The sequence below is a fragment of the Lichenostomus cassidix genome, chromosome 1 (genome assembly GCF_008360975.1).
Source record: "Lichenostomus cassidix isolate B80296 chromosome 1, HeHo_3.0, whole genome shotgun sequence".
NCBI classification, from domain to species: domain Eukaryota; kingdom Metazoa; phylum Chordata; class Aves; order Passeriformes; family Meliphagidae; genus Lichenostomus; species Lichenostomus cassidix.
Genome location: NC_139479.1, coordinates 38,822,163 through 38,838,286, shown reverse-complemented (window position 1 = coordinate 38,838,286; position 16,124 = coordinate 38,822,163). Strand labels below are relative to the sequence as shown.

At 44.1% G+C, this 16,124-nt stretch overlaps 1 long non-coding RNA gene across 1 annotated transcript; it reads right to left on the bottom strand.

Annotated features, from left to right (window-relative positions):
- Window positions 1-243: 243 nt before the first annotated feature.
- LOC146444564 (uncharacterized) lies at window positions 244-11,907 on the bottom strand. Its single transcript, XR_014851186.1, has 3 exons — window positions 10,849-11,907; window positions 3,539-3,623; window positions 244-3,072 (listed from the first exon to the last, which is right to left on the bottom strand). It is a non-coding gene; the product is annotated as an uncharacterized LOC146444564 (long non-coding RNA).
- Between the last annotated feature and the right edge of the window lie 4,217 nt (window positions 11,908-16,124).

The window sequence follows — 16,124 nt, the reverse complement described above, 5'->3', positions numbered from 1 at the left end:
ATATAAACTAGGAGAAACAGGGTGATTTTGGTTACAGCTACAGCTTTTGTTCAGTATCTGTATATAACTTTCCATGCTTACTCAGCAATTCAGAGCAGAGCCCAACCTATGTCCTCTTGTTCCTCGAGTTCGTCTTTCAGCCTAAGACTTAGCAAAACATAGTTTTATATGCTAATTTCCTCATAGTAAACCCCTTACTGTATGTCATTCATCGATACCAAGCGGTGTACATGTAAGAGCAGGCTAATATTCTGCGTATATTGCCAACTTTATGACTTAAAGAATTACAATGTGCTTGCTTTATTTAGGTGGTAAACTTTTTTAATGAGTCTGGAGGGTCCTTTACATAAAAGTAGTGACTCTAGCTTGGAATCTCTTTCCATGTTTATTAGAAATGTGTTTTACTTTACCGTGAAAAAAGCCAAGGAAACATGCAGCCTTAAAGTCTAATGAAGTAGTTACTCGTGCAGTCAAAGTTCATAAATTTTAAACACATTTAATTTATAAATTGAAAACATAGCTTGCACTGGCTTTTTCAAGATTATTGCTTGCCACAGGGGTTTTAGGATAGTTGCCGGGCCATGCATGTTACCTCTTTTTCTTTCTAGGCCAAGACTGGATCTTCATGAGTTGCTCAGATTTGTGGTTTGATTTTTTTTTTTTAAATGAAAAGGTTTTCAGAAAGGTATTTCTTTAGAGTATTAAAAATCATAACCCAGCCAGCAGTCCCAGCAGTCTCAGCAGTCTCAACAGTCTCTTTATTCTCAACTTAGATAAGATTTGCTTTTGAGCTGACACTTTGAGAACTCTTTCTCTTGGTGAGAAGCCCTTTGTCCCTCTGGAGACCTGTCTTCTGAGCTAATTGTGAAGAGCAGTCCCTGCACTGGCAGTCTGAGCTGGATTGCAGTCTCACACCAATAACATCTCAGTGCCAGCCTGGGTGAGGAGCCCAGCTCCCAGGAAAAGGGAATTATTTGGGGAAGTGGGGAAATGAAGATGCCAACTCCCCACTTTTGCGCTCTGCATTCCACAGGTTGCTCATCCATCCCTTGTGAGCAACTCTGGCTGCACAAGTTCCATCATGATTTGTCCTACTTGCAAAGCAATCTCAGGTAGAAAACATGTCATAGGGTTGTCTGGCATGCAGCAGTGCTCCTCTTCCTTCAGGAGGAGACGAGAGGAGAATTGCAGCCTTATGCCAGCTGGAATTTCCACTAGACATCCTCACTGGGCACACTACTTCATGTTGGTGCCACTGTGAAGTGAGCCAGCAGCAGGCTGATGACTGCAGGATCACCGTTGACTCAGAGTCACAGGAGGTCAGCGCTGGAGTTTTGGATCACTTGATGTGGATGTTATAGAAATGGAAATGTGCCAATGATAAGGGAAAACACTGAACCCACAACACCTAGAATAACAGTGTTGGTATTTAACTTTTGTATCTTTAAATTTATAGGGACAATGCCCTCAAGCTTCTTTTAGCAATATGGCAATGCAGGCAAAGAAAAAAGGGCAGCAGGGTTCACCCTCTCTGTTTCCATGCCCCCAAAATGGTCAATTATACAGAAGCCATTTCAGAAGGATATTTGTGTGTCACCTGGCCTCTACATCCACATGCCACAACATCCCTTGCCTGGATACTCACCGAGTCCCTGTCCTAACACTTATAAAAGCTGTTTCTGCATGGCTTATCCAGATGACTCCATCCTCAGCCGGGCAGGCACCTCCAAGGGCTTCTGCAAAAGGCAGCTGTGAGATGGTGCCCTCCCGGTGACTGATGCAAATCCCTGCTCTGGTTCACAGCTTCTCCCATCTCTTTCCACCCTAAGCCCCACAGTCCCCGCATGGCTGCCGGGCTGTCTGCACACACCAGGCCCAGCCAGCACTGGGAGCAGGGCCAGTAATTGGAAAGGGGAATTGCAAAGCACCAAAGCTTATCAACAGGCAGTGAGGGAGTGTTCAGCAGCCACTTCAGGGGCCAGCCCAAGGCCCAGAGCGGGTTGGCAGCCTTTTGTTCGGCAGCATGGGGTGGACATGCATGGCTGCCCTGCTCTGAGTGGGCACCGCTGAGGTTAAAGCAGGGCAATGGCTCGCTGGCTGGTGTGCCCTTCTCCTTCTGCTGGGGCTGAGGCTGTGGAGGAGAGCAGTGCTGGAGCAGGGAACAGGCATGGCACGGCACTCCAACAGCTCACGCTCACCGAGTGTTTTCGGGATAGCCTCAGGCATGGCTTCTCGGCCTTTGGAGTGCCACCAAGCACCATCACTGTGCAAAGAAGCAGCAGCTATTCTTTCATAGATCTTTCACTCATTAACCAAAGCTTCTAAATATAGCCCCGACTAGCACTAGCAAGAGATGGTGGGTGGCCTCTGTGGTCGGGTCTTTGCCGTCTGCCTACCTGCAGCACTGGCACCTGATCTTCATTTCCACAGTGCACGCCACGTGCCCTCTGCTCTCAGCCCTGGAACACATGGCTAATTTACATCACAGGTTTTCTGCTACACACAGGAAAAGCATGCAGCCCCAGGAATGGATCCAGCTTCCCCTGTGCCCCTGCCAGCCCTCAGTGCCCCGTGCAGTCCTCCCCTTCACTGCTGAATCAACTCCTGACCAAAAAATATCACTCCCCTCTGGGAGAAACCAGGCTCCTGGTGCAGTCAACATGGGTAAAACCCATGAGTTCAAAGCCTGACTCCTTTTGCAGGAATTGTTCTCACTCATTACCTAGGATGGGTCTGTTGGGAGAACTACATTCTTGGCAGGGGAGGACTGAATTTTATCAGGCAGATAAAATGGAATCTATTGCCTTTGCTGGGAAACTTTCAGGACATATTGGGACTATCTGATATACTTGTATGATTATGTTCCTGACTTAAGCCTTGGCTTGATGGCAGGTAGTAGAATTGCCATATCTGACAATCACTTACTGCCAGCCAACACTTACCCCTTCACTTGACAATTTATTCAAAAAAGTGGGCAACTGGTGAAGAGGGAAGATATCTCCTGTTCCTGTGTAGATTTTTGGGCTACATCTCGCCTGTAGCTTCTGCAGGAGTTACGTGTGTCCATTCTGTCTCCCAGTTCTGTAAGAACTGAAAAAGACGATCAAGGGAGAAAAATTAAATTACTGTTTGCACTTTGTCTGACACAGAAAGACGTTATGGATGTTTAAAGATTCGTTGCTATATTCTAGGTAAGTGAATATGATTATGACATCTTGCATGTTGAAATATGATATCACTTGACTGCTCAATGTTAATTTAATATTTTGTCCACTCTTAACAAAATAGGCTTTCCAATGCAGTAAAAATTCTAGGTTGTCTCCAAAACTCCTCCTCAGAGCAGCCTACCATGAAACTTCACAATCACTCTATGGGAATTCCTCAACTCATCTAGCTCAACATGATTTCCTTGGAGTAAATGGAAGACCATGCTTCCCTATGCCTTGAATTCCTTCTGTCATAATATTTGAGGCAGGATAGCATTTTACATAGAGAGAAAAAAGCTTGTAATTGGCACAGTATGCTCATCAGAAGTAACCTGACTTATTGTCAATGGCCTCTCATCCATCCTCCCTTGCCCATGGATCATTTTTCTCAGTAGCCAGAAATCTAACTATCCAGCTCTTCTCCCGGGAAAACAGTGTGAGAATAAAAATATGTCAGTGAGCAAATATTTGGTGGCAAAGCCAAAGAAATCATGTTCTTTTGAGACAAAACTCTCTTCACTTACAGCTGAGTAGACAGAGATTAAGTTATAAGGAATCCGGGCTCTTTGCCAATTTATCCCCATCTGCTTGTCAGGAACAAATGCTTTGTTATTTGGCTCAGTGAGGGAGCAAAGAGCAGGAGAGAGGGCAGTGGGCCATGGCCATGACCTCCCACAGGCACTCCCCCACCCACAGGAGCTGCTCTTGCCTGGGACCTCCAGCACTAATGCTCCATGCTAGTGACAGAGAGAGGGCCAGGACTGGCTTGCCAGCAGAAGTGGGCACCATTCAGGAAAAAAAATCTGGATAGAAAAGAAATGAAAGAAGATAAATATGTGAGGCTTAAGAAAAACAAAGGTGGGTGTGGGAAATCAAGAAAGTTAAGAGAGATTTCCAGTGTCCCTGTGAGATCAAGATACATGGTGTCACTGATAGGAGCTAAGAGATTTCTGGGGGCTGTGAGCAACTGAGAGTTGGCAGTGCCTGGAGCTACAATACTGTGTCACCAGTATTCTCTAAAAATGTGAAAAATTAGAAAAGCAAGTGCAAGAACCATGTACCTCTACCACAGCAGCAATCTCAGCAATCCCAAGAAGCTCAAAAAGGAGACATTAAAAAGTTCTGTGTGTCGGACAGAATAACCTCAAGTTGCGAAGTAACAGCTCTGCTGAAAAGGACCTAGGGGCTATGGTGGGCAACAAGAGGAATATGAGACTAGAGTGTGATCTTACTGCAAATAACTGACTGCAGATTACACAATCAACAGTGCTGGGAGGAGGGTGGCCAGCAGATTGAACTGGACACCTCCATGGCACTGGTAAGTCTGCAGGTGGAGTACAACATCCAGTTTTGGGACTCCTATCTCAAGGGGGATGTGAAAAAACTGGACAGGTCCAGCTAAGGGCTGCCACCATGGTATGGGGTCTGGAGTGCCGATGCAGCATGAGAGAGGTGGAGGGAGCTGGGCTTGTTTGGCTTAATGAAGGGGAGTCCAAAGGGTCATGGAACAGCAGCCTGTGTCTGCCTGAAGAGCAGGTACAAAGATGACAGATCCAAACCCTTGGTGGTTTTGGAGAGCATAACAAGGGACAGCATGGCAGATGGGGAGGTTCAGGCTTGCTATTAGGAAAGCCTTCCCTACCAGGTGCTCCAGGGAAGTGGTGGCAGTTCCTGCCTTGGAGGGCTTTCACAACTTGGCTAGATAAAGGCAGAGCTGACCTAACAGTGGTAGTACTACATTGGAGGTAGTCCTGCTTCGAGTGGTGTGATCTTCAGGGTGCCATCCAACTAACATTTCTGTGACAGTCTCATTTCTTGACGTAAAGTTACCACTGTAGGTACTGCCTGCTTCACTAGCACAGATGGAATTTCAGAGAAGTTGTAAACAATCAATGCAACACTACATAGACAACTTGCTGCAATCCAAACATGTCACCCAACTTGAATCAATGAATGCACAGGCTGCATATTCAGCTGCATGTGTTTTCCATTCAGCCAGATCACACAAATACAGTTGTGTCCTTTACGAAGCTTTTCCCACCACACCCAAGGTGCTGAGGCACTAGCAGACTCAGCTGTTGCTTTCCTGTAATTGCTTCCAGATTCACCATTTTCGGCAGGCCAAGTCACGACTGATTGCTCTTTTTCTTTCTTTCTTGGCTTGCAAAACTCCTGAAGCATTCAACATGCTTCAGTCACAAATACAGTACTAAGAGGTCTTACGGTCTATATGAATCCATAGATTGTTCTGTCAGATGCATTGTCAGCCTGCCAGACTACCACTCTGCACTTGCTCGTTAATACAAAGGAGGAACAGTATAGAAGCTGATCCTGGCTGAAACTGCATTGTCAAGCATCCATTGGCCAGTGCACCCAGTTTCAGTATCTGTGAGCACAGCTGCAGCACCATGTAATGTCAGAATAGTAATTACCCTTTCCACACTTAAATTTTTTATTATTTTAATTTAGGAGTATAACTGTTCTGCATGTTGCAAAGTCATGCTGTTTGGGAGACCACTGAAACCGGAAAGAAAAAAAAACTGACTTGCAAAATTCTTGGTGTTGACAGATTTTGGGTTGTGTACTTTCCATTTTCTCCGCAGCACTGCACTGTATTCCTGCTCATCCACAGCCAAGAACAGCAAACAAACACCTCTTTCTGAGCAGTGCCACGTAACCTTTTCAGACCTACCCACCATGTAGGAGTGTTTAGAGATGATTTTCGTTACAGGTATACTTAGATTTGAGTTGTTCAGCAAATTCACGTCAGGTGCAATTCTTTTTCATAACAGCCTCTATTTCCTGTTCCTGCCTATTTGCACAGTGATCCATACATAGCATGGCAAGTAAACCTCCCAGGGAATGTACTGTAATTTCCAGAGAGAAAAGGTCACTGAGAGAGCCATCTTCATTTCACCAGAACTTTCCTAGCATTTCTGTCTCTTTCGTATGTAAATGAGATGCACGGATTTTTTCACATCTGATCAACCTTCTTCCCAGCAATCATAAATTGAAGAGGCAGTTTTGCATTTATCTGTATTCTACATAACCTTATTATCTTTGGTGAGATATGGAAGACATAAATCAGCATGCAATTAGAAATTTCCAGCGTTCCTCTAGTTTACAATGAATTCATAACATAGAATGGCAGACATAATAATTCCCCTACCTGGTGTTTTGCATCAACTTTTAACATCCTAGTCCCATTGATTAATTGTAAAAATTAATTTAATTAATTTTTACACTAACCTCCATCCTGTTGTTGACTGGGGGACATACTTACAAAAAATCTTTAAAGCATGTGATACTTTAAAAGTTATCTCAGCAGAGAACATATATAGAAATCAATAGGAGGACCTGCCATTCTGGTGCACTCTTTCCCATGAAATACCTAAGCACTCCTAACACATCATTTTTAAAAGGGCAATGAGGGCACCTGAGAAAGAAGTTTACTTGCAAATGAGGCCACATAACCTTATTAAACCAGTTTGTGTGGGAGCTGGCAAAACCACCTCTTGCCGTCTACCCAGTAGAAAAATTCACCTCTTGGTTGTTTCTAATCATTCAAATTTGGGTGCTTAGAGATCCCACCCTCTAAAATATAAAAGGGAGTTAATTATGGGAGGAGTTGCAGTAGGTTTGCTCGTTTTTCTCCCTCACCTGGGAAAACAAAAAGCTTCATGCAAAGGATCTTAATATTTTTGTCAGCATAGGGCAGGTTTGTATTGACTGATCCAGCAAATCCAGTTCTGTTTACAATCACACACCATTGCTAAGAGGGCAAAGACATTTGCATGAAACTACAACACTAGATGAATAATATTGTGTTAAGCTTTTAGTCTGGACATGATTATGTTATTTTTAGAGGAAACAAACGTAGCCCATTTTGTGCCCCCTTCTCTCTCCACACCTTTCTTCCTCTTCTGTCTTCCACATGCTTGCCTGATCCCTTGCCTTCTTTTTGCCCCACTCTGGAGTAGTTCAATGAAGACCACATGTCCCTTATTTACCCATGACAGTGTTATATGGGGCAGCATCAGAAGCCTTGCTTCTACTTCCTGTCTGCAAGCCACGTTTTATACTGTCTTTTTGACTGTCAGATCATCTTTGTAGGTGGTCACCCTGGCCTCTCCCTATTTCTGCTGGGAGCTCCTGGTATCAGAGTGGTTTTTCATCCCATCTTCAGCACCTCTTTTAGAAGCCGAGAGTTCTCCAGGGCTCCTTTTTCCATTAAAATTCCTTTCCACAAGACTGCATTTACCAATTCTTTGAGCGTGTTGAAGTCTTCTGGTTTAAGTTCATTAGTCCACTGTTTTTGCTCCCTCCTCTCCTGAAACTCAAGAGCTCTGCTGATTTGTGATCTTTTCCACTCAGATCACCTTCCTCCAGCAGCAGCCTCTCATCCAGTTTTCTCACATTAACCAGCAGCAAACCACAAGGCACCAGGTACAGCTGCACATGCCTCATGTCACTGGAGCACAATGCTGCTCTTCATCCACAAAACTTCAGGGATGGGCTACACCTTGTAATTGCCTCTTGAATACATATCTAGGACAGAGTTTCTGGTGCTGTGGGATGTATCCTACAGGAGGTATAGGCATCACTTCCCCACATTCCCTGCTGCACACAGGGACCTGGTTCAAGGTATCAGCTCACTGCAGTTAAAGAAGGATGTTTGTGGCTCTGCAATCAGACTCCTAGTCTCTATGCAAGCAATTCCACTAGGAGCCAGGAACCAGCTCAAATGCTTTGGCTCTGTGCTGTCCAACACTCCTGGTAACCCCTAAGATGTAATTGACTGGAAAGAGATGAGTCTGGGAACTTCAAAGCTGTGTTGACATCCCTGTCCCTGAATCAACACACTTCTTTCCCCAGTAACAGGCAGTCAGATGTTCAGATGCAGATACTGATTTTGCACAGTTCTCATTTGGCTGCTGAATTTCTCTCTGAAGCCAAGGGCAGTGGCATCAGGAAACCAGCAGCACTGAAAGACACATGTTGTCTTAAGAAAGGGCAACAAAAAGCCCCCAACAAAACCCACAAAAAACAAGGCACAGAAATCTTAAATGCAAAATTAAAAAAACCAGGAAGAAAGGATTTTTGCCTGGATTTCTCCCTGGATTTCTCCCAGAAACAGCCACAAAAATTCTCTGTTAAGCTAATGATCAAGAAAATTATCTTTTAGTTCTACCCACATCATCTTACATGGTATTTTAAACATATTATTCATCATAATTTTTCACTTCTAATTGCAATGTCCTTTAACTTCTTTTACTTCTAGGTGCCAAGCTTAAAAGAACTACGTTTTCACTGTCAAATTCTCCCCAATTTAGAGGGTTGGGTGAACTGAATTACCATTACCATTTAACACACATCCTGCTTTTTGTGGCTCTCCGTCTTGCTTTTGCTTTTCTCCATTTATTACTTTCTTTCCTTTCTCCACTTTTTATTTCAGGCTTTCAAGGAGAAAGCAGAGTCTGACTCCCGCAATGAAATGCTTCACCTGTGGAGCCTGCTGAGAGTGAAATTGATAAAGGACAGCACCAGCCCAGTCAATTTCACTCACAGCGGGCACTTGCAGGTGAAGCACTACCATAAAATGGAGCAAGGTTACTCTCCTGCTGCCTCCCAGCCAACTCACCAGTTGATAGCTGCTTGTTTCATGATCTTTTCACTCATCTCCTGCCATGCACCACTTGCTCTGACCCCTGTGCAAGAGGCAGGGGCTGACCCCAGGTAAGTGCTCCAAATGCTGAATACCTAGCTGAAGGCTGGCCTGGCCAAGGGACTGTGCAGGCCACCTTCCCACCAGTGGGATCCTTGGGAGGATGCTTGCAGTCCCACCTGCCCCTTCATGTAGGACAACAGTCCCACAAAGCTGTCATCACTGCAACCACCTGACGGGACAAAAGTGAGTCATAGATGTTTCTGTAACATCTCTATAGGGTACCAACCTGATGCAATTTAAGACAACCTATATATCATTTTAGCTGGTGGCTCCCATGGATCTGTTTCTACACAGGTTTGGTCCCAAGCCGTATCAACTCTCGCTGTCACTCCAGCACAGCTTTTCCCAGTCCCGCTTTCTTTGCTCTTTGAGAATCTTGTGTATTAAAGAACAATGTTAGTCAGCTCAGGATTATTTTATTTCTATAGGAATGTTCCTCAGAGCCTGATTGATACCAGGGCTGATGTTTATTCCTAAGACAACCTAGTGTAAGGAATAGTCATAAGAGAATTTTGGTGATGCAAGGAAGAGTAACTGGGTTCTGCTATCAACCGCTTTTTTCAATACTAGTAGGGGAGGAAACTCAGAATCTCCAGATTTGGACAAAACAAACAAACTTTTCTTCAATAATTAATCATGTATTTAACAAGGTAATTACACTTTTTCATACCCATTGGCAAAATATTTTGAAATCTAAAAAGGCTTAAGTCATTCAGGGGAACAGTCATAGTTGCACTTAGTTATCTGTTGTAACTTTTAAGCCTGCTTTATTCATGTGATATTTCTCATACTTCAGGGCATAAAATTCCAGGAACAGAAGGGATTATTGAGAAACTCCCTGTCTAAACAGTGCTTCTTATGGAGTGCTATATAGTCCTTGTCTGGCACTGCCTGGTATTCAAGTCTCTAACATGTGGCAAAGCAATTCCTGCAGCACTGGTGGGGGGAATTGATAGCTACAAATATTCTTTCTATAAATACCCATCATACCATTTACAAAATTAAAGGACTGAAATTAAGACCTAAGGAGCACAGTGCAAACTCAATGTACTTGAATACCCAGCTCCTAATTTGGAACATAATTCTCAATTGAAAGTAGTGGAAAAATAGGAGTCTCAGAAGGATTTAACTGCCTCTATGCCTTCATGTGTAGATTTCCAGCAGATGCATCCCAAAGCAGCTCTGCAGCATTTACTGTGTTATTCCAGAAAGCTTCTCACAATCTGAAGTGCAAAATTCACCACCAGGAACTGGCCTTGGGTAAAGACCTTTATCAATGATTGTGGCTGATTGCAAGTGAGATTACTGTCATGCAACGGGAGGATACAGGGCAAGGACAGAACACTTCAGAAATGTGACCACAGATTAACTGCTAATAAGCCAATGGTCTCTGTGTGCTGCCATTTACAGGCTAGAAACAGATTATAATTTTTTTTAAATTATTTTTTCCCAAAAAGTCTAGTTTAACTCATGTCAAAGATCCTGAACAGTCTCTTCTTGAAGGAAAAAGAATCCGCAACAGATTCTTCTTTTTGCAGTTGATAGAAATCAGTGATGTTTAAGCTTGAAAACTTAAATAAGCCTGTGCATTTAAGCTGACAGTGAAACTATTACTGGCCACACTCACTGCTGAACATGTAACAAGCTCAACTGATTTGGGGGTCATAGAGCTATAAAAATAAAGCATTTCCCCTTGTTTTATCTGCAAACATATCACTGTATAAGGGCTTGTTTCTTTGCAATCCCTGTAATTCGTCCTGATGTTAACAGCAATTATATTCTTACCCACTAATTGGTCCAGCCTGAACCAGATCGGCTCCAAACATGGGAGATGTGAGCCAGGCAGGCAGCAATCTTCCCACACTTCCTTTTGTGCTGGTTTAAAAGTCACCAGGGACCTCACAGAAACCTTACCTATAGCAACAGCCAAAGCGAGTCATAAACGTAGCTGCTCCCAAAACCCGGAGCGCTCAGGCTGCACTGCTTGGTGCCACGTGTCCCCTCCTGGAGGAGTCTGGCTTGTGTTTGCTGCAAGACATCGCCACATCCTGCTCGGCACACTCATTTCTCTGAAGGCTCTACCCAGTTGCTCAGGCAAACGAGTCAGCTGAGCTGAATTTAGCTTTAAATATACTGCAATTATCTCAGCCTTTTCTTCTTAGATGTAATTCATTAGCTGTTTTTACCTGATAGAGCTCTTCTTTGCCTATTTTATTCAGTCAGTCATTTCTCTTTTTGATTTAGAGAGTCAGAGAGATTGCATATTTCTAGCTCTGCATGTAACAGGAAAAAGGACATAGGCCTCCATAGCATACAAAATGCCTGAAAGGATTTATGTTAAATATTAATTTAAAGCTGGTCATAAAGTCACAGGAAGTGCTGGATCTAATGCCTGAACAAAGATTAAAAAAAAAAAAAGTGACACAAAACCTGACTTGCAAGTCATAAAAACCAAACAAATCCAGCAATGGCACAACCAGAGGAGTTTCTACACACCTTGTGACTACTCAGAACACTGCCTTGTTTACTTAGGTAATGATGTGGCTTCTGTACAAGAGGATATGTTTTTCCAGAGACACTACAGCTCTACTTGGACCTAAAGTAGAAGCATAGCTCGTGTGCCACCAAGCCCTGCAGAGAATTCACAGATTGCAGCACAGCAGGAGTCTTGAGCTGCAGGAGGTCAACACCCACCCAAGGGAGGACCGTGCCTTCAGAAAGAGGCAAACTAGCAGGATCTCTGCCCTGGTAGCTCTGATAATGCTGCTGCCATCTATCTGCGTGGGCCAAGGGCTGCTCATCTGATGCCTCTGCTCTCACAGGTAACATGGTCAGTGCCATGTTGCAATTGCTATGGAAGATTTGGATCCACAAAGGACTAGGGCATGCAAGGTGCTCGACTACCACTTCAGGCACAGAGCCAGAGTTCTTCTGCAACTCTGCTCTGCTGTCATCCCACTGAGGAGGAACACACTCCTCTCCATTTTCAGGCTCAAAGCTCCCTGAACATTGTCTTTAGATTGCTCATACAAGTACCTTATGCTTAGCAGGATGGCATTGTTCAAATTTCCTCAGGTTTAAGTAGCAAAAATCCTCACAAACAATGAACCTTCACCTGTTTCATCCCTGAGAAGTTCTAAGGCACATTTGATGCACCTGGTGAGGGCAGGGGGTGGAAATCACTACCAGCAGTGGTTGTTAGCACAGCCATCTGGGACTTTAATATAACTTCCACCTACACCTGATGAAGTCTTCACCCATACTTTTCATTTTATAGAAAAATGGCCTACCTACCAGTGTAGGGGGCTACTTAACAGTAGGGGATTTCCCCCCAACTATGAATGACAAATATGAAATTTGTCATTGCTAGCGCTGGTTGTTTCAAGAGTGAAAAAGAACACACTTATTTACAAAACTCTATGGTTTAGTTGCTGGGGGAGATTCGGATTCCAGGCTGCAAACAGATAGTTTATATTAAAGTTAAAAAAAAATAAAATTTAAAGTTGAAACAACAGTTAGCAGCAAAGTGAGTGTTAATTGTGTCCAGTTAGCACCCTAACATGATGTAACAGAGTATTATTTTGTTCTTCTGGTACTAAAAGCTGGAACTGAATTGTAACCTGTAGCGGGTGAAAACAACTGTGTGTTTGCATCTGCCACAGCAAGAATTATTTGTCTGTTCCACAGCAAGTGGAACAGCCCCAAAGCTTGGCTGCTAAGGCACTATAGTGAGCAGTGCTCTCAGGCAGAGGAGGGAATATGCTAGGAGGAGGCGTTAGACACTGAGCTATAGGATATGAGGGACTTTTAGGACTTTGTTTCTGAAATGAAGAACTGAATTGTGGGAACTGTGAATCCTCAGATGAGGAAGGCACCCCCTGGAGCCCAGATATGAGCAGCAAATTGTAAGAATCACCACAAGAAGAGCAAAAGTTATTCACAACGCTTTTTGATAAAAAAATGGGATAACGCTTTCCAAGGAGTAACACTTACTTCCTCAGAAGTCTCTGACTGCTCTATATTCTTATCTTTGTATCTTCTTATCACAATAATTCATCAGGAAAAAACATGGAACGTTCTTTTGTGTTGGCTTCTATTGGTTTGTTAGTCTCTGAAACAGTATTTTTTTCTGCATTTTCTTTCACAGTCTTGCATAACCTTGACTTTTTGATTATAAAGCCTGTGATACTTGTTCTTCCAGTACTAAAGCCACACCCCCTGAACTGTAACCTATGGCTATAAAACTCATAGCTGGGGAATTCAAAAAGCGAAATTATCAAACAAGTTCCCACTGAATTTCTCACTAAATTAGAGAAGATGGGTTTTCCCCACCTTCAAATTGGATCTCAAGGACCATGGCCATTCCTGGGATTATAACCCATGGTTATAGTTGTTCCAAAATAACACAGCCTACAAACTGTTTTTCCACATCACCTTTGCAGAGCAGTGAGGAGGGAACATCATGGCATATGGCACCACATCCACAGAAATCCTGTTTGGACCAACTGGCAGAGTACACCTTAAAATAGCTCTGAGTCAGCAGGTTTTGCAGTCACGAAGGCAGAGCAAGAGTAGAGATTTAAGCAGATCACAAAGCATTTAAGCACACACCGCAACTCCTACTCATGGCGCAGCTTTTGGAGCATTCTCAAGGAAGAGGAGGATTAGATAGGCAAAGGCTTTTAAATATTCTCTCATGCGAAGGAATGGAATTAGGCCCACAAAAGTAATTTGCTTGGAATATTAACCTGGGAAATGGGAGATATGTTTGAACTCCCTTGTGGCAGAAGAGAAACTGAACTTGGGTCATTTACAACCTGATTATCCTAACCATGAGTAATTTTAAATAAAAAGAGGGAACTGGGATTTCTTCTCCAGCTGTGCTTGTCATAAGGCTTGATCTTATAATTGTGCTCTTAGGATATCTACAGAATGAGACAAGTAGGAATAGGAATAAGAAAGGCAGATGAACAACTTACATTTTAAATATATGAAGAGTTCAAAAATATCTAATGTATATGCTATAAATTAACATGCATTTATCTTAAACTCCAAGAATGGCATGTGTATTGCGGAAAATTCATAAAAATTTTTTAATAACCTTGCCTAAGGACCATGTTATCTGGTCAGAGGCTGTGTGAATTGACCCACCTGAAGCTTCACCCTGCCCTAGACAGGTTGGCTACCATAGGATTGTGTGATCAACAGGTGTGTCCCCTGAACCCTGTAATAAATAGAAGAAATTAAATAAAACATGTTGTAAGAATCAAGGAAATTAGTGGGAATGCTGCAGCATTTACAAAAATAGTTTTTCACGAAAAGGTGTTTTTTGGAGTTTCTGAAGCTGCACAAACCCAAACTGGAAAATGTCAGGAAGTAGGGAAAGGTAAAATGATAATCTCATTTAATGATAAAAGCAATGTCCTCCCCTACATTATCAAAACAGGCTTTTTATGTCTGCCCCTCTTATAGGTTGGGGTTTTTTTGGTGGAGATTTTTTTCAATAGATTTTTTTCAGTGCTATATGACAGCAGCCATCAGTGATGTGGAGGGAACAGGGATATGGGTTGTTCTGAATTTTCAGCTGCAATGTAGCTACCACAGCCAGCATCTCTCGGTCTATCTGTCTGTCTGTCTGCCTGACTCCTCCCCAGCTCCACTCAACCAGCAGTATGTTTCACCCCAAGAATTCAGTTTGAAAACTGTGAATAGGTGTCCACAGTGAAACCCATGAGAATCAAGAAAACCAAAACCAGACAGACATGTCGTTTGCCCTGGGTCTGGTGTGGGCAACATCATGCCACAGTCACACGACACCTGGGTCTGGAGGCCATCCTGCCTCCTTCACCACCCAGCCTTCAGGGGTGATTACCCCCTGCCTAGCTGTGTCAGTCATTATTTCCCCACAAAAGCCTATGGGAAGAGAAGTGAGAAATAAGGACTGGATTTTATATTTAAAGAGATTATATTTTGCACGAAATTTTTCATTTTTTTGTAAAAAAAAGTCTCACTCCCCCCCCTTTCAAATTACAACCATATTCTGCTGCATCTAGAGAAAGCTCCTGTTTTGTTTCAGTGCTTTGAAATTAACTTTATATTCTAATAACCCCTTCCTCACTTAGGAACTCTTGAACTGGAAACTATTGGAAATTCAAGGGTGTTGCTAAGAGGGGCTGGGCACGGCAGTGTCCTCCCAGTTAAACCCTTTAGAATTAAAAAAAAGAAAAAAAACACACAAAAAGCCAGACAAAATTTACTTTAAAAAAAGGATAAAATTTATTTTTAAAAAGATAAAATTTATTTTTAAAAAGACAAAATTTATTTTAAAAAGAGCAAGGACCGCAGCAGAGGTGTGAAGCCAGTGCAGCCTGACTGGGATCAGTGGTCCCAGGCTTTGCTGGCACTGCCCAGGTGCAGGGGTGCCAAAGGGCTGCTGTCTACCATTCCTATCAGCTGTGGACATTCAGAGGATCACCGAATGGGCCAGGATGGAAGGGATCACAGAGGGACACCTGGTCCAACCTCCCTGCTCCAGCAGGGTCATCCCAGAGCACATAGCACAGGATTGCATCCAGATGGTTCTTGGATATCTGCAGTGAGGGAGAATCCACAACCTCTCTGGGCAGACTGCTCCAGTGCTCAGTCACTTGCACAGTAAAGAAGTTCTGCCTCATGTTCGGGTGGAACTTCCTGCGCCTCAGTTTCTACCCATTCCCTCTTGTCCTATTGCACCACCGAGCAGAGCCTGGCTCCATCCTCTTGGCACCCTCCCTTCAACACAGATAGACATTGATGAGTTCCCCTCTCAGCCGTCTCTTCCCGAGGCTGAACAGGCCCAGCTCCCTCAGCCTGTCCTGGTAAGAGAGATGTTCCAGTCCCTCGATCATCTTTGTCACCCTCCGCTGGACCCGCTCCAGGAGCTGCTATCTCTCTTGTACTGCGGAGCCCAGCACTGGACACAGCGCTCCGGGAGCGGCCTCACCCGGGCCGAACAGAGGGCAGGATCCCCACCCGCCCCGCTGGCAACGCGGCTCCTCCCGCACTCCCGGTGCCGCTGCTGCCGCGGCGCTCCCGGCGGCACGGAGCCGCGCTGCCATGGCAACAGGGGCGCGAGACACCCCGGAAGCGAAGGCGCGCGCCGGCCCCGCCCCCCCCCTGCGCTTGGTCAGGCGGCCCCGCGCGCGGCGGGT